Source organism: Triticum urartu, chromosome 5A, assembly GCF_056163025.1.
Source record: "Triticum urartu cultivar PI428250 chromosome 5A, HENAU_Tu73, whole genome shotgun sequence".
NCBI classification, from domain to species: domain Eukaryota; kingdom Viridiplantae; phylum Streptophyta; class Magnoliopsida; order Poales; family Poaceae; genus Triticum; species Triticum urartu.
The window spans coordinates 116,261,446-116,280,728 of record NC_141877.1 but is presented as its reverse complement, the minus strand read 5'-3'; positions in this window follow the sequence as shown (position 1 = coordinate 116,280,728).

The following is a 19,283-nucleotide window of genomic DNA, read 5'->3' as shown; positions in this document are numbered from 1 at the left end:
TGGTGTTGTTTGAACCTTCGCAAGGACCGGGCGTAGCCACACTCGGTTCAACTAAAGTTGGAGAAACTGACACCTGCCAGCCACCTATGTGCAAAGCACCTCGGTAGAACCAGTCTCGCGTAAGCGTACACGTAATGTCGGTCCGGGCCGCTTCATCCAACAATACCGCCGAACCAAAGTATGACATGCTGGTAAGCAGTATGACTTATATCGCCCACAACTCACTTGTGTTCTACTCATGCATATCACATCTACGCATAAAACCTGGCTCTGATACCACTGTTGGGGAACGTAGTAATTTCAAAAATTTCCTACGCACACGCAAGATCATGGTGATGCATAGCAACGAGAGGGGAGAGTGTTGTCCACGTACCCTCGTAGACCGAAAGCGGAAACGTTAGCACAATGCGGTTGATGTAGTCGTACGTCTTCACGATCCGACCGATCAAGTACCGAACGCACGACACCTCCGAGTTCTGCACACGTTCAACTCGATGATGTCCCTCGAACTCTGATCCAGCCGAGTGTTGAGGGAGAGTTTCTTCAGCATGATGACGTGGTGACGATGATGTTGTTCTACTGACGCAGGGCTTCGCCTAAGCACTGCTACAATATGATCGAGGTGGATTATGGTGGAGGGGGGAACCGCACATGGCTAAGAGATCAAGAGATCAATTGTTATGTCTTTGGGGTGCCCCCTGCCCCCGTATATAAAGGAGTGGAGGAGGGGGAGGGCCGGCCATCTCTATGGCGCGCCCTAGGGGAGTCCTACTCCCACCGGGCGTAGGATTCCCCCTTTCCTAGTAGGACTAGGAGCCCTTCCAAGTAGTAGGAGTAGGAGGGAAGGAAAGGGAAGGGAAAGGAGAAGGAAGGAAGGGGGCGCCCCCCCCCCCATCCCTAGTCCAATTCGGACTAGCCCATGGGGAGGGGTGTAGCAACCCTTTGAGGCCTTTCACTCCTTTCCCGTATGGCCCATTAAGGCCCAATATGAATTCCCGTAACTCCTCGGTACTCCTGTAAATACCCGAATCACTCGGAACCTTTCCGATGTCCGAATATAGTCGTCCAATATATCGATCTTTACGTCTTGACCATTTCGAGACTCCTCGTCATGTCCCCAATCTCATCCGGGACTCCGAACTCCTTCCGTACATCAAAACACATAAACTCATAATATAACCGTCATCCAACTTTAAGCGTGCGGACCCTACGGCTTTGAGAACTATGTAGACATGACCGAGACACGTCTCCGGTCAATAACCAATAGCGGAACCAGGATGCTCATATTGGCTCCTACATATTCTACGAAGATCTTTATCGGTCAAACCGCATAACAACATACGTTGTTCCCTTTGTCATCGGTATGTTACTTGCCCAAGATTCGGTCGTCGGTATCTCAATACCTAGTTCAATCTCGTTACCGGCAAGTCTCTTTACTCGTTCTGTAACACATCATCCCGCAACTAACTCATTAGTTGCAATGCTTGCAAGGCTTATAGTGATGTGCATTACCGAGTGGGCCCAGAGATACCTCTCCGACAATCGGAGTGACAAATCCTAATCTCGAAATACGCCAACCCAACAAGTACCTTCGGAGACACCTTTAGAGCACCTTTATGATCACCCAGTTACGTTGTGACGTTTGGTAGCACACAAAGTGTTCCTCCGGTAAACGGGAGTTGCATAATTTCATAGTCATAGGAACATGTATAAGTCATGAAGAAAGCAATAGCAACAAACTAAATGATCAAGTGCTATGCTAACGGAATGGGTCAAGTCAATCACATCATTCTCTAATGATGTGATCCCGTTAATCAAATGACAACTCATGTCTATGGCTAGAAAACTTAACCATCTTTGATTCAACGAGCTAGTCAAGTTGAGGCATACTAGTGACATACTGTTTGTCTATGTATTCACACATGTATTATGTTTCCGGTTAATACAATTCTAGCATGAATAATAAACATTTATCATGATATAAGGAAATAAATAATAACTTTATTATTGCCTCTAGGGCATATTTCCTCCACTTCAAGCAAGCCGGTAAGCTAAACGCCGAACACAAAGGGGAAGAGACACCAAGTGAAGACGAGGACGAACCTCACCAGCAAAGCACCGGAGGACAGAAAAAGTTCCCACCAGAGGTTAAAACGGTAAACATGATCCATGTGACGAAGAGGAGAAGCAAGCATGCACTCCGAGACACACGCGCCATAGAGCTCGTCACCCCTAGGTCCAACCCCTGGTTGGCCTGCCCGATAATTTTTGATCGTATGGATCATGCGACAAGTATTCGGCACGAAGGACTCGCGGCCTTGGTGTTAGACCCAATAATAAAATGGTACCATTTCACACGAGTCCTCAAGGACAGAGGTAGTGATCTAAATCTGATATATCAAGACACAGTCCACAAAATGGGGATAGACCCGACACAAATAAACCACAGTAATACTACCTTCAAGGGAGTAATACCAGGCCAAGAGGCCCGCTGTACGGGCTCTCTACTGCTAGAGGTTGTATTCGGTTCTCCCGATAACTTCCAAAGCGAAAGGTTAACTTTCCACGTCGCTCCATTCTGAAGTGGTTATCAAGCACTACTCGAAAGAACGACTTTCGCTCGTTTTAATGCAATACCGCATTATGCTTTTCTCAAGCTTAAGATGCCCGGTCCACGTGGCATCATCACAGTAAGCGGAAATACCGAATGTTTTTTACGTGCGGAAGAGGATGTGGCGGCTTTAACAGTTGCGAACTAGACGGCCTCACCAACCAGAAAAAATGACAGGTTGTCAAGACCACGGACACGGTTAGAAAAGTCCGGCGCTCCACCACACATACATGAAATTGGTTTGATGATCAAACCCTCATAGATGATACCAGGGGCTTCCCGCGTGTAATCAGGGCCAGCCCGGCTCAAGCTGACTTCTCTTGAATTTTGATAGTTCGTTGACAATAACCAATTCTTTTTTTGGCACGGCAACTTTCACCTAAGTTCTTTCCTTTTACAGATGACAATCGTGCTACACCTGTCCAGGACACGGCACAACGGAGACACAGGCGCAGACGTGCAGCAGGGACCCGCCCAAAGGTTTCTTTTTAGATTAAGACCCTGCGTAAACCTTTTTTACCGTCTCTTGTTGCTCACATCCTCCGGATACTCCACACAACCGAGAAGGATGCTGACGTTATTCGCATGTGGACATGTCAGGATATCGCACGTACCTGGACACATGTGGTTTATTATTAAGGGCACTGTTTAGCCCGGTATATATTATAAAGACCGAACACCTTAGGGAGTGTTCGGCGTCGCGAGTTTGGGCATATAGACATCAGCTCCGAATCATGTCTTTGGTAAAATGTTGGGTTTGCCCGGCTCCCACGTTTTGGTACCTTATGTTCCATAATATCAGCTAAGGTAGCACTGGGAGAACTACTGCGATTGTGCCCTGGTTCACCCGGATGAGCACCTCAGTAGAAAAAGCCGAAAACTAACTGTCATGATATAGCGAGAAACTGGTCAACCACTCGATGACTCAGCGGAACCTTCGGGATTCCTCCGCATTAGTGAAGGGCCGTTTCCCGGTCAGGTATGCACGCGCCCCGTATTCGGACGAGCGCAGAAGTACCAGGGGCTATATAGTAGCACCACCATCAAACTCCTATGGCTAAGTGAAAGTGTTAAAGCAATATAGTCCGATTGCCTCATTCGCTGCGCTATCACCTCCTTAACGGACCAATATGTTGGATCAAGTGTGGATATGCGTTTTCTGCGAACACCCCGCATTATATGCGTGGGGACGGAAGCCGACGACTGCAAACTTCCAGGTTATATACATATATACATGAACGGACGCACAGGAGGCATCACAGTACTTTCGGGCAAAAGTATAAATACAGCCTTGATAATTCAATAAACATTGTTTTTACAATGGGAGTACATCTCAGTAGAACATAATATTCTTCAAGCACTGAGCCTCTATCGAACGAGCGCCTTCAAGAACTTCTTCAAAGTAGTGCTCGGCAGCCACTCGGCCTATGGCCGAACCCTGTGTCGCAACATTGGTGGCCTCCATCTCCGCCCAGTATGTCTTGACACGGGCAAAGGCCATCCACGCAGCCTCTATGCACACCGATCTCTTTACAGCATCGATGCGTGGCACAGCACCAAGGAATTATTGCACTAAACTAAAGTAGTTATTCGGCCTTGGCCCTCCCAGCCATAGATGATCCACAACAGACCTCATGGCAAGTCCGGACAACCTATGGAGCTCGGCCCACTCAGCCATTCGCTCATTCAACGGTAGCGGGCGGACTAGAGCATAAAACTGTGACCAGAACAGCTTTTCCACTTCGTGATCTTTCTGATCCTTGAAGTACTCAGCCGCATCAGCAGCACTTGCAGCCAAATCCACGTAGGCGTCCGTAGAACTCCAGGTCGGTCAAGAGGAGCATACTTCGGATCTCCGAATTTAGCCCGCAACAATAAGGGCTTCCCAGACACGATATATGTAGCTTGATGCAGCTCCTCCTTCATCGCTCTAATTTTGGAGCGGGCTTCCTTGGCAGCTACCAGGGCCTTCTCTAGGTCCGTCACCCTCGCTTGGCTTTCTTCTTCAAGAAGCTGGTAACGGTCAGCGGCATCTTTTAACTCTACAGCCATTTCGGCTATTCTTTCCTTGCTCCCGCAATGCGCGCCCTGTTCGGCCCTCAACTCTTCGGCCGCCTTTAGAGCGGCCACATTGCTACTCCTTGCTTGCTCCTTGGCTCGGGAATGCTCTGCCCGAAGGGTCTCCATGGTGGCAGCTCCATCTGCAGTCACAACATATTAAAGATACTGGCATCATTCTCCTCTTATTATGTGACGATTACTAAAGAAATCACTCACCCTGTGCCTCGTCAAGCCGCTGGTTGACAAGCATGATATCGGCATCGGCCGCATCAAGTTGCCGCTTTAGCTCGGTAAACCCATCAGTTCGGCTAGCCACCGTAGCCTCAGCCACCTGCACATAAAGGCAGTCGGGTTATTACCTGGGAATATGATCCTCGGGTTGCCGCCGTTCTCGACAACCAGAGTCTCAAGGGCTACTGTCTGCATAGGGCACACCTAAAATGTGCTGTACTATCAAAAAACATACACTATTTCACGCACCTCAAAGCCTTTCAGCAGACTCATAAAGGCTTTGTGCAAACCGCTTTCAGCGGATGAAATCCTTTCAGTTACCGTACCCATTAGCGTACGACGCGCTTCCGAGACGGCCGCTTGCCCCAGAAGATCCTTCAGTGCGTCTGACCGCACATTGTACGGTTTCGGACCCTTGCTGCCGCAATCCTTAGGAGCCGGATACTGGGAATTCCGGGTAGCCAAGGGGTTATCCTCTGGCCTTGGCGGATCAGGAGATACCCTCCGCGACGACACTTCAAGGTCGCCCGCCTCATGAGGCGGGGTGTCAGGGGGAGGTGTTTCGCTCTCCATCATATCCGGAAGGAGATCCCCCAAAGATGAACTCTGTCGAGAAGGGCTACGATCCGGACTACAATTTATAAGCATCGGTTATTCTCTTCAGAAGTAAGGTAGGATATTTTCACTATTAAGTACTTTTTGATTATTTACAGCTCGGTAGAGGGCTGATCCCCGCGCGGACATTGTGTAGCAAGAATACCCTCCGAGGCAGGACCCTCTGACGAAGATTTCTTCTCCCGTTTGGAAACCTTAGTTCCCGGATCTTCAGAGGTAGTCCTCTTCCTTCCCGAGGAGAGAGAATGTCAGATTCTTCCTCCTGTTTATCCTCCCTCGTGGAGGTGCTCATTCCCCCGGTTGGAATAAGTAGCAAGTGAGGCCCGCTTTCGCCCTCTTTATTCCCCCTTCATCTTCCTTTGAGGGCACTAGATAAGGCGCCGGCTCGAGCATCTTGTCCAGCACCGGATTGTCCAAGCCCTCAGGAAGGGGGGCCGAACACCTGATCATCTTCGCCTTTGTTATCTAGTCCTGGTCAAAGAGCAACTCTTTAGAATGGTGCCATGATAAATAAAAGGACAGCGGGTTCGGCCATGGGATTACTTACTTGGGCAGCAGGGCGGTTGCAGCTCAGACCCATGTCCCCGGTGGTGTCTGGACACTCTATTTGGGGTCCGAAGAACGATTTACACATCTCTTCGAGCGTCATGCCGAGGAAATGTTGAATAGCTGGCGGTCCTTCAGGGTTGAATACCCACATACGGAGGGGCCGGCGTTTGCAAGGTTGGACTCGATGAACTAGCATAACTTGCATTACCATAAACAGACTGAAATCTCTCTCAGAGAGATCTCGGATACGGCTCTGCAGTATTGGCACATCCTTTGCTGGACCCCAGCTCAGCCCCCTGCTGATCCATGACATCAGTTGCGGTGGGGGACCCGAGCGAAAGGTGGGGGCGGCTACCCACTTGGCACTTCGGGGAGCTGTGATGTAAAACCACTCCCGCTGCCACAATCTGGACACCTCTGGGAAGGAACCCTCTGGCCATGGAACATCAATGATTTTGCTTATTAAAGCACATCCGCACTCTGTGTGCCGCCCCTCGATCATCTTCGGCTTCACATCGAAGGTCTTGAGCCACAGACCGAAGTGAGGGGTAATGCGGAGGAAGGCCTCACATACGACAATAAATGACGAGATGTGAAGAATGGAGTCCGGGGCTAGATCATGGAAATCCAGCCCATAATAGAACATAAGACCCCTGACAAAGGGATCCAGAGCGAGGCCTAGTCCTCGGAGGAAGTGGGAGATGAACACGACACTCTCGGTGGGTTCGTGATACGTCTCCAACGTATCTATAATTTTTGATTGCTCCATGCTATATTATCTACTGTTTTGGACATTATTGGGCTTTATTATCCACTTTTATATTATTTTGCGGACTAACCTATTAACCGGACGCCCAGCCCAGAATTGCTTTTTTTTGCCTGTTTTAGGGTTTCAAAGAAAAGGATATCAAACGGAGTCCAAACGGAATGAAACCTTCGGGAACGTGATTTTCTCATCGAATACAACTCAGGAGACTTGGACCCTACGTCAAGACATGTAACAGGAGGCCAGGAGGTAGGGGGCGCGCCTACCCCCCCAGGCGCGCCCTCCACCCTCGTGGGCCCCCTGTTGCTCCACCGACGTACTCCTTCCTCCTATATATACCTACGTACCCCCAAACGATCAGATACGGAGCCAAAAACCTAATTCCACCGCCGCAACTTTCTGTATCCACGAGATCCCATCTTGGGGCCTGTTCCGGAGCTCCGCCGGAGGGGGGCATCGATCACGGAGGGCTTCTACATCAACACCATAGCCCCTCCGATGAAGTGTGAGTAGTTTACCTCAGACCTACAGGTCCATAGTTAGTATCTAGATGGCTTCTTCTCTCTTTTTGGATCTCAATACAATGTTCTCCCCCTCTCTTGTGGAGAACCATTTGATGTAATCTTCTTTTTGCGGTGTCTTTGTTGAGACCGATGAATTGTCGGTTTATGATCAAGTCTATCTATGAATAATATTTGAATCTTCTCTGAATTCTTTTAAGATTGGTTATCTTTGGAAGTCTCTTCGAAATATCAGTTTGGTTTGGCCTACTAGATTGATCTTTCTTGCAATGGGAGAAGTGCTTAGCTTTGGGTTCAATCTTGCGGTGTCCTTTCTCGGTGACAGTAAGGGAAGCAAGGCACGTATTGTATTGTTGCCATCGACGATAACAAGATGGGGTTTTCTTCATATTGCATGAGTCTATCCCTCTACATCATGTCATCTTGCTTAAGGTGTTACTCTGTTTTAACTTAATACTCTAGATGCATGCTGGATAGCGATCGATGAGTGGAGTAATAGTAGTAGATGTAGGCAGGAGTCAGTCTACTTGTCTCGGACGTGATGCCTATATACATGATCATACCTAGATATTCTCATAACTATGCTCAATTCTGTCAATTGCTCAACAGTAATTTGTTCACCCACCATAGAATACTTATGCTCTCGAGAGAAGCCACTAGTGAAACCTATGGCCCCCGGGTCTATCTTTATCATATTGATCTCCTACTACTTAGTTATTTCCTTTGCTATTTACTTTGCCATTATTTTACTTTTCATCTTTATCATAAAAATACCAAAAATATTATCTTATCATATCTATCAGATCTCACTCTCGTAAGTGGCCTTATAGGGACTGACAACCCCTATTTGCGTAGGTTGCAAGGATTTATTTGTTTTGTGCAAGTGCGAGGGACTCACGCGTAGCCTCCTACTGTATTGATACCTTGGTTCTCAAAAACTGAGGGAAATACTTACGCTACTTTGCTGCATCATCCCTTCCTCTTCGGGGAAAACCAACGCAGTGCTCAAGAGGTAGCAAGAAGGATTTTTGGCACCGTTGCCGGGGAGGTCTACGCAAAAGTTAACATATCAAGTACCCATCACATACCCTTATCTCCCGCATTACATTATTTGCCATTTGCCTCTCATTTTCCTCTCCCCCCCCACTTCACCCTTGTCATTTTATTCGCCCTCTCTCTCTATCCTCCCTCTCTTTCTCTATTTGCTTCTTTTTGCCCGCTTGCTTTTTGTTTGCTTGTGTGTTAGTTTGCTTGCTTGTCACGATGGCTCAAGATAATACTAAATTGTGTGACTTCACCAATACCAACAACAATGATTTTATTAGCACTCCGATTGCTCCACTTACCGATGCTGAATCTTGTGAAATTAATACTGCTTTGCTGAATCTTGTCATGAAAGATCCGTTTTTCGGCCTTCCTAGTGAAGATGCCGCTACCCATCTAAATAGCTTCGTTGATTTGTGTGACATGCAAAAGAAGAAAGATGTCGATAATGATTTTGTTAAATTGAAGCTATTTCCTTTTTTGCTCAGAGATCGTGCTAAAGCTTGGTTTTTGTCTTTGCCTAAAAATAGTATTGATTCATGGAATAAGTGCAAGGATGCCTTTATCTCTAAGTATTTTCCTCCCACTAAGATCATCTCTCTTAGAAACGATATTATGAATTTTAAGCAACTTGATCATGAACATGTTGCACAAGCTTGGGAGAGAATGAAATTAATGATACGTAATTGCCCTACTCATGGTTTAAATTTGTGGATGATTGTTCAAAATTTATGCCAGATTGAATTTTGCTTCTAGAAATCTTTTAGATTCGGCAGCGGGAGGCACTTTTATGGAAATCACTTTAGGAGAAGCTACTAAACTCCAAGATAATATTATGGTTAATTATTCTCAATGGCACACTGAAAGATCTACTAATAAAAAGGTGCATGCGATAGAAGAAATTAATGTTTTGAGTGGAAAGATGGATGAGCTTATGAAATTATTTGCTAATAAGAGTGTTTCTTCTGATCCTAATGATATGCCCTTGTCTACTTTTATTGGGAATAAAAATGAATCTATGGATGTGAATTTTGTTGGTAGGAACAATTTTGGTAACAATGCGTATATAGGAAATTTTAATCCTAGGCCTTATCCTAGTAATCCCTCTAATAATTATGGTAATTCCTACAACAATTCTTATGGAAATTATAATAAGATTCCCTCTGATTTTGAATCTAATATTAAAGAATTTATTACTTCGCAAAAGAATTTTAATGCTATGATTGAAGAAAAATTGCTTAAGATTGATGATTTGGCTAGGAACGTTGATAGAATTTCTCTTCATGTTGATTATTTGAAACTTAGATCTATTCCACCTAGCATGATATCAATGAGTCTCTCAAAGCCATGAGAATTTCCATTGATGAGTGCAAAGAAAGAACCGCTAGGATGTGTGCTAAGAAAGATGCCGTTATAAGAGCGTGTTCTTCTAGTTCCTATGAAAATAAAGATGATGATCTAAAAGTTATTGATGTGTCCCCTATTAAATCTTTGTTTTGAAATATGAATCTTGATAATGATGGGACTGAATATAATCCACCTTTACCTAGAAGGCGTTCCAAGAATTCGGAATTTGTTGATCTTGATGCTAAATTTGATAAACGTGGGATTGAAGAAATTAAAACCCTAAATGTTGCTAAACCCACTATTATGGATTTCAAGGAATTTAACTATGAAAATTTCTCTTTGATTGATTGTATTTCCTTGTTGCAATCCGTGCTAAATTCTCCTCATGCTTATAGTCAAAATAAAGCGTTTACTAAACATATCGTTGATGCCTTGATGCAATCTTATGAAGAAAAACTTGAATTGGAAGTTTCTATACCTAGAAAACTTTATGATGAGTGGGAACCAACTATTAAAATTAAAATGAAAGATCATGAATGCTATGCTTTATGTTATTTGGGTGCTAGTGTTTCCACGATTCCAAAGACTTTGTGTGATTTGTTAGGATTCCGTGATTTTGATGATTGCTCTCTAAACTTGCACCTTGCGGATTCCACTATTAAGAAACCTATGGGAAGAATCAATTATGTTCTTATTGTTGCGAATAGGAATTATGTGCTCGTAGATTGTATTGTTCTTGACATAGATTGCAATCCTTCATGTCCTATTATTCTTGTTAGACCTTTCCTTAGAACGATTGGTGCAATTATTGATATGAAGGAAGGAAATATTAGATTCCAATTTCCATTAAGGAAAGGCATGGAACACTTTCCTAGAAAGAAAATTAAATTACCTTATGAATCTATTATGAGAGCCACTTATGGATTGCCTACCAAAGATGGCAATACCTAGATCTATTCTTGCTTGTTATGCCTAGCTAGGGGCGTTAAACGATAGCGCTTGTTCGGAGGCAACCCAATTTTATTTTTATTCCTTGATTTTTGATCCTGTTTATTAATAAATAATTTATCTAGCCTCTGTTTTGGTTGTGTTTTTTGTGTTTAATTAGTGTTTGCGCCAAGTAGAACCGTTGGGAAGACTTGGGGAAAGTCTGGTTAAACTTGCTATGAAAAACAGAAACTTTAGCACTCACGAGAACTGCTGTCATTTTTATTTGAAAAGTGATATTTAGTTAATTATTTTTGCATATGATTAATATATAAATTCCTCAAGTCCAGCAATTTATTTTAGAATTTTTGGGGTTCCAGATCTTGCTCTATCTACAGATTACTACAGACTATTCTGTTTTTGACAGATTCTGTTTTTCGTGTGTTGTTCGCTTATTTTGATGAATCTATGGCTAGTAAAATAGTTTATAAACCATAGAGAAGTTGGAATAAAGTAGGTATAACACCAATATAAATAAAGAATGAATTAATTACAGTACCTTGAAGTGGTCTTTTATTTTCTTTCGCTAACGGAGCTCACGAGATTTTCTACTTTAAGTTTTGTGTTGTGAAGTTTTCAAGTTTTGGGTAAAGATTTGATGGATTATGGAACAAGGAGTGGCAAGAGCCTAAGCTTGGGGATGCCCATGTCACCCCCAAGATAATATAAGGACACCTAAAAGCCAAAGCTTGGGTATGCCCTGGAAGGCATCCCCTCTTTCGTCTACTTCTATCGGTAACTTTACTTGGAGCTATATTTATATTCGCCACATGATATGTGTTTTGCTTTGAGCGTCTTGTATGATTTGAGTCTTTGCTTCTTAGTTTACCACAATCATCCTTGCTGTACACACCTTATGAGAAAGCCATACATTATTTGGAATTTGTTAGAATACTCTATGTGCTTCGCTTATATCTTTTGAGTTATATAATTTTGCTCTAGTACTTCACTTATATCTTTTAGAGCACGGCGGTGGATTTGTTTTATAGAAACTATTGATCTCTGATGCTTCACTTAGATTATTTTGAGAGTCTTAATAGCATGGTAATTTGCTTAAAATCCTAATATGCTTGGTATACAAGATTAATAATAAAACTTTCTTATGAGTGTGTTGAATACTATGATAAGTTTGATACTTGATAATTGTTTTGAGATATAAAGATGGTGATATTAAAGTCATGCTAGTTGAGTAGTTGTGAATTTGAGAAATACTTGTGTTGGAGCTTGTGATTCCCGTAGCATGCACGTATGGTGAACCGTTATGTGATGAAGTCGGAGCATGATTTTTTTTTGATTGCCTTCCTTATGAGTGGCGGTTCGGGACGAGCGATGGTCTTTTCCTACCAATCTATCCCCCTAGGAGCATGCGCGTAATACTTTGATTTGATAACTTGTAGATTTTTGCAATAAGTATATGAGTTCTTTATGACTAATGTTGAGTCCATGGATTATACGCACTCTCACCCTTCCACCTTTGCTAGCCTCTCTAATACCGTGCACCCTTCATCGGTATCATACACCCACCATATACCTTCCTCAAAACAGCCACCTTACCTACCTATTATGGCATTTCCATAGCCATTCCGAGATATATTGCCATGCAACTTTCCACCGTTCCATTTATTATGACACACTCCATCATTGTCATATTGCTTGGCATGATCATGTAGTTGACATCGTATTTGTGGCAAAGCCACCATTCATAATTCTTTCATACATGTCACTCATGCATCATTGCATATCCCGATACACCGCCAGAGGCATTCACATAGAGCCATATTTTTTTCTAAGTATCGAGTTGTAATTGTTGAGTTGTAAGAAAAATAAAAGTGTGATGATCATCATTATTAGAGCATTGTCCTAGTGAGGAAAGGATGATGGAGACTATGACTCCCCCACAAGTCGGGATGAGACTCCGGACGAAAAATAAAAAAAGGAAAAAAGGGAGGCCATAAAAAAGAGAAAAGGCCCAAATAAAAAAATAAAAAATAAAAAATGAGAGAAAAAGAGAGAAGGGACAATGTTACTATCCTTTTACCACACTTGTGCTTCAAAGTAGCACCATGATCTTCATAGTAGAGAGTCTCTCATGTTATCACTTTCATATACTAGTGGGAATCTTTCATTATAGAACTTGGCTTGTATATTCCAATGATCATCTTCCTCAAATTGCCCTAGGTCTTCATGAGCAAGCAAGTTGGATGCATACCACTTAGTTTCTTTTTGAGCTTTCATATACTTATAGTGCATCCGTTGCATGGCAATCCCTACTCACTCACATTTATATCTATTAATGGGCATCTCCATAGCCCGTTGATACGCCTAGTTGATGTGATACTATCTTCTCCCTTTTTGTCTTCTCCACAACCACCACTCTATTCCACCTATAGTGCTATATCCATGGCTCACGCTCATGTATTGCGTGAAGATTGAAAAAGTTTTGAGAATGTCAAAAGTATGAAACAATTGCTTGGCTTGTCATAGGGGTTGTGCATGATTTAAATATTTTGTGTGGTGAAGATAGAGCATAGCCAGACTATATGATTTTGTAGGGATAACTTTCTTTAGCTGTGTTATTTTGAGAAGACATAATTTCTTTGTTAGTATGCTTGAAGTATTATTATTTTGTATGTCAATATGAACTTTTGTCTTGAATATTTCGGATCTGAATATTCATACCACAATTAAGAAGAATTACATTAAAATTATGCCAAGTAGAACTCCGCATCAAAAATTCTGTTTTTATCATTTACCTACTCGAGGACGAGCAGGAATTAAGCTTGGGGATGCTTGATACGTCTCCAACGTATCTATAATTTTTGATTGCTCCATGGTATATTATCTACTATATTGGACATTATTGGGCTTTATTATCCACTTTTATATTATTTTTGGGACTAACCTATTAATCGGGGGCCCAGCCCAGAATTGTTGTTTTTTGCCTGTTTTAGGGTTTCGAAGAAAAGGAATATCAAATGGAGTTCAAACGGAATGAAACTTTCGGGAACGTGATTTTCTCAACGAATAAGACCAGGGAGACTTGGACCCTACTTCAAGAAATAAAACAGGAGGCCACGAGGTAGGGGGCGCGCCGACCCCTACCAGGCGCGCCCTCCACCCTCGTGGGCCCCCTATTGCTCCACCGACGTACTCCTTCCTCCTATATATACCTACGTACCCCCAAACGATCAGATACGGATCCAAAAACCTAATTCCACCGCCGCAACATTCTGTATCCATGAGATCCCATCTTGGGGCCTATTCCGGAGCTCCGCCGGAGGGGGCATCGATCACGGAGGGCTTCTACATCAACACCATAGCCCCTCCGATGAAGTGTGAGTAGTTTACCTCAGACCTACGGGTCCATAATTAGTAGCTAGATGGCTTCTTATCTCTTTTTGAATCTCAATACAATGTTCTCCCCCTCTCTTGTGGAGAACCATTCGATGTAATCTTCTTTTTGCGGTGTGTTTGTTGAGACCGATGAATTGTGGGTTTATGATCAAGTCTATCTATGAATAATATTTGAATCTTCTCTGAATTATTTTATGTATGATTGGTTATCTTTGCAAGTCTCTTCGAATTATCAGTTTGGTTTGGCCTACTAGATTGATCTTTCTTGCAATGGGAGAAGTGCTTAATTAGCTTTGGGTTCAATCTTGCGGTGTCCTTTCCCGGTGACAGTAAGGGCAGCAAGGCACGTATTGTATTGTTGCCATCGAGGATAACTAGATGGTGTTTTCTTCATATTGCATGAGTCTATCCCTCTACATCATGTCATCTTGCTTAAGGCGTTACTCTGATTTTAACTTAATACTCTAGATGCATGCTGGAAAGCGGTCGATGAGTGGAGTAATAGTAGTAGATGCAGGCAGGAGTCGGTCTACTTGTCTCGAACATGATGCCTATATACATGATCATACCTAGATATTCTCATAACTATTCTCAATTCTGTCAATTTCTCAATATTAATTTGTTCACCCACCGTAGAATACTTATGCTCTCGAGAGAAGCCACTAGTGAAACCTATGGCCCCCGGGTCTATCTTTATCATATTGATCTCCTACTACTTAGTTATTTCCTTTGCTATTTACTTTTCCTTTATTTTATTTGCATCTTTATCATAAAAATACCAAAAATATTATCTTATCATATCTACCAGATCTCACTCTCGTAAGTGGCCTTATAGGGACTGACAACCCCTATTTGCGTTGGTTGCGAGGATTTATTTGTTTTGTGCAGGTATGAGGGACTCGCGCGTAGCCTCCTACTGGATTGATACCTTGGTTCTCAAAAACTGAGGGAAATACTTACGCTACTTATGTGCATCATCCCTCCCTCTTCGGGGAAAACCAACGCATTGCTCAAGAGGTAGCAGTTCGGGAGTAGGGACGACCTGCCCTCGGGCAGGTAGCCTATGTGAAATTTCGGCAGTCAGATATCTGGCCTCTCTCAGCTTCTTGATGTCCTCCTCTATTACAGAGGAGGGCATCCACCGACCTTGAAGGTTGGATCCAGACATAGTTGAAGGTCCGAGGCGCCTGAGTTGAGCTTTGGGTGTTAGAACTCGAGGCGGGGGAAGGATTCGATTTAACACGAGAGGGAAAAAGAAAAGGCCTCGTCCTCGTTATAAAGGGGGTGGATATCAAGCGTCCTCCTCGTGGCCGTTTTGGACTTGCCTAAGATCTAGGAATCATACCAACAGGCACGGTTGGGTTAACCACGTCTGTATTGATGAGAATCCCGTGATAAGGGGAACATGATCTCTGCTTTGACAAGACGTGTCAAGAAAACCGCCTCGCAATATGTACGGTGCTAGTTGAGAAAAACGTTTCGGATAATGACTGGGCAATGGCGTGATGTCATGCTGTCAAAACGTGTCAGCAGATTAGATTTGTGGAAATATTCTTCTCTCTACGGTGGTATGTGGAACTTATTTTGCAGGACCGGACACTATCATTGTGTTCAAACTCTTCCATGGAGTATTCGGAGGAGGAACCCGCCTTTCAATGCCAAAGACAATACTGCGCGTCAGCCTCATCGTCATTGAAGCCTGGTTCGGGGGCTACTGAGGGAGTCCTGGATTAGGGGGTCTCTGGACAGCCGGACTATATCCTTTGGCCGGACTATTGGACTATGAAGATACAAGATTGTAGACTTCGTCCCGTGTCCGGATGGGACTCTACTTGGTGTGGAAGGCAAGCTAGGCAATACAGATATGTATATCTCCTCCCTTGTAACCGACCTTGTGTAACCCTAGCCCCCTCCGGTGTCTATATAAACCGGAGGGTTTAGTCCGTAGGACAACAGACAATCATACCATAGGCTAGCTTCTAGGGTTTAGCCTCTCTGAACTCATGGTAGATCAACTCTTGTAATACTCATATCATCAAGAACAATCAAGCAGGACGTAGGGTATTACCTCCATCAAGAGGGCCCGAACCTGGGTAAACATCGTGTCCCCTGCCTCCTGTTACCATCCGCCTTAGACGCACAATTCGGGACCCCCTACCCGAGATCCGCCGGTTTTGACACCGACAACTGTCAATATTGTATTGTTATTTTCCACAGGATGGTGCTCTGTTGTATTGTTGGTGAGGATATCCTCGTCGCTCTTGGCCACCTGCCAGAGTATCCAACATGCTCTAAGGCTGTGTGTCGGCATGGTATCCGATGTACTATGAATTTTGCATGGCCCATTGAGCCATCCCTCTAATACAGTTCCACGCCCTGTAGTGGGCTTTGGTTTCTTTATAATTGGATCGGGTGACTTACAAGTGCACACCCTTTTAGTTCGGACGGGGGTTTAGTGAGAGCCGGAGGGTCCAAGAATTTTGTTTGGGTTTTCCAGGCGCTTTCCATCGAACAGTACTTTCGTACTATGGCCGCCAAGTCAGCAAAGTGTGTTATGTCACGGCGACTTATGGCGTTGAGGATTCCCTTGTCCGTGCAATTTTTGCAAAAGAATGAAATTGCGTCTTCCTCGCGACAGTCCTTGACCTTGCTCATTAGAAGGAGGAATCTGGACCAATAGTGATGTACTGTCTCTTGGGACTCTTGTCTAATGTGGGAAAGATCACTTGAGTCTGGGTGGGTGGGTAGATTTAGGTCCGAACCCTGACCCGATCTGAGGCCCAGGGGCGGAGGAGTTTCCGAGCTTAACAGTTCGGGCTCCGGGATGTTGCCCAATAGTCCTGGCCCGCTGTCTAATTCTAGGTTCGAAGCTTGGGCCATGTCCTCCCGTGTATGGGTATCCGGCTCGGAGAGCTCGGAAATTCGGACATAGTTTGTCCTCAAAATAGAGGAAGAATCGCTACATTGCTCCTCCACCACCGCTATCTGATGGGTGACCGGCGGAGAGTTAATCTCCCTTTGGTTGGGTTTAAGCCCGATTTGATCGTAGTCCATAGCAACTCCCAGGGCGGCGATGCGATCCAAGAGCTCGTTCAAGGAAGAGAGCTCTATTGGATCCATCTGCTCGGCGAATACCGAGCCGGCGTGGAGACTGTTTTTGATGACCCGAGAAGTCATCATCGGTGCGACGGCCGAACGGGCGGTCATGACGAAGCCGCCTAGTCGGAGGGTTTGGCCTACAGCCAGGGTTCCCCCCGAGGTGATGTTGTCCTTGACAACAAGACCAGTCATCCATCCTTATCGTGACGGCACAGTGGAACTCTCAATGAAAGCACCAATGTCAGTGTCAAAACCGGCGGATCTCGGATAGGGGGTCCCGAACTGTGCGTCTAAGGCGCATGGTAACAGGAGGCAGGGACACAATGTTTACCTAGGTTCGGGCCCTCTCGATGGAGGTAATACCCTACTTCCTGCTTGATTGATCTTGATGATATGAGTATTACAAGAGTTGATCTACCACGAGATCGTAGAGGCTAAACCCTAGAAGCTAGCCTATGATTATGATTGTTCCAGCCCTACGGACTAAACCCTCCGGTTTATATAGACACCAAAGGGGGCTAGGGTTACACAGAGTCGGTTACAAGGGAGGAGATCTACATATCCAAATTGCCAAGCTTGACTTCCACGTAAAGGAGAGTCCCACCCGGACACGGGACGAAGTCTTCAATCTTGTATCTTCATAGTCCAACAGTCCGGCCAAAGCATATAGTCTGACTGTCCGAGGACCCCCTAATCCAGGACTCCCTCAGTAGCCCCTGAACCAGGCTTCAATGACGATGAGTCTGGCGCGCAGATTGTCTTCGGCATTGCAAGGAGGGTTCCTTCTCCGAATACTCCATAGAAGATTTTGAACAAAGGATCGTGTCTGGCTCTGCAAAACAAATTTCACATACCACCATAGGGAGTATATTATTCCACAAATCTAATCTGCTGACAACTTTTTATAACGTGACATCACGCTATGGCCCGGTCATTATTCGAACCGTTTTTTCCAACGAGCCACTGCACATATTGCGAGGCAGTTTTCTTGGCATGTCCTGTCAAAGCAGAGATCGTGTCCCCTTATCATGGGAGTCTCATCAATACGGGTGTGGGTAACCCAATCGTGCTCGTTAATATGACTCCTCGATTTTAGGCAAGTTCCAAATGGGCACGCGGAGGACGCTTGATATTCGCCCTCTTTATAAAGGGGCCAAGGCCTATCCTTTGCTTCTCGTGCTCAATCCTTCCCTTCCCCCACCCCGAGTTCCAACACCCAAGGCTCAAGCTAAGCGCTTCGGACCTTCAACCATGTGCAGATCCAACCTTCAAGGCCAGTGGATGGCTTCCTCTGTCACAGAGGAGGACACCAAGAAGCTAAGGGAAGCCAGGTATCTGACCGCCGAAATCTCGCACAGGCTGCCTGCTCAAGGGCAAGTCATCCCCACTCCCTAACCCAATGAGAGTGTTGTATTTGTTTCCCACTTCCTCCGAGGGCTAGGCTTTAGTCTTGATCCCTTTGTTAGAGGGCTTATGTTCTATTACGGGCTCGATTTCCATGATCTAGCCCTAGATTCCATCCTTCACATCTCGTCGTTTATCATCGTGTGTGAGGCCTTCCTCCACATCACCCCACACTTCGGCTTATGGCTCAAGACCTTCAATGTGAAGCCGAAGATGATCGATAGGCAGCACGCAGAATGCGGAGGTGCCATAATAAGCAAAGGCGCCGATGCTCCATGGCCAAAAGGTTCATTCCCGGAGGTGTCCAGCTTATGGCAGTGGGAGTGGTTTTACATCACAGCTCCCCGAAGTACTAAGTGGGTAGCTGCCCCCGCCTTCCGTTCGGGCCCCCCACCACAACTGGCGTCATGGGTCAACAAGGGGCTGGACTAGGGGGCCAGTTAATGACGAGCCGACATTGCAAAGTCGCGTCTGAGATCTCCTCAAGAGGGATGTCAGTCTTGTCAAGGTAATGCAGGTAATGCTAGTTCGTCGGGTCCTGTCGATCTCTCTGTATGTGGGAGTTCAACCCGGAAGGACGGCGAACTATTCAGCAATTCTTTGGCATGACGCTCGAAGGGATGTATGGATTGTTCTTCGGATCACGAATAAAGTGTCCGGACACCACCGAGGATGCGGGTCTAAACTGCAATCG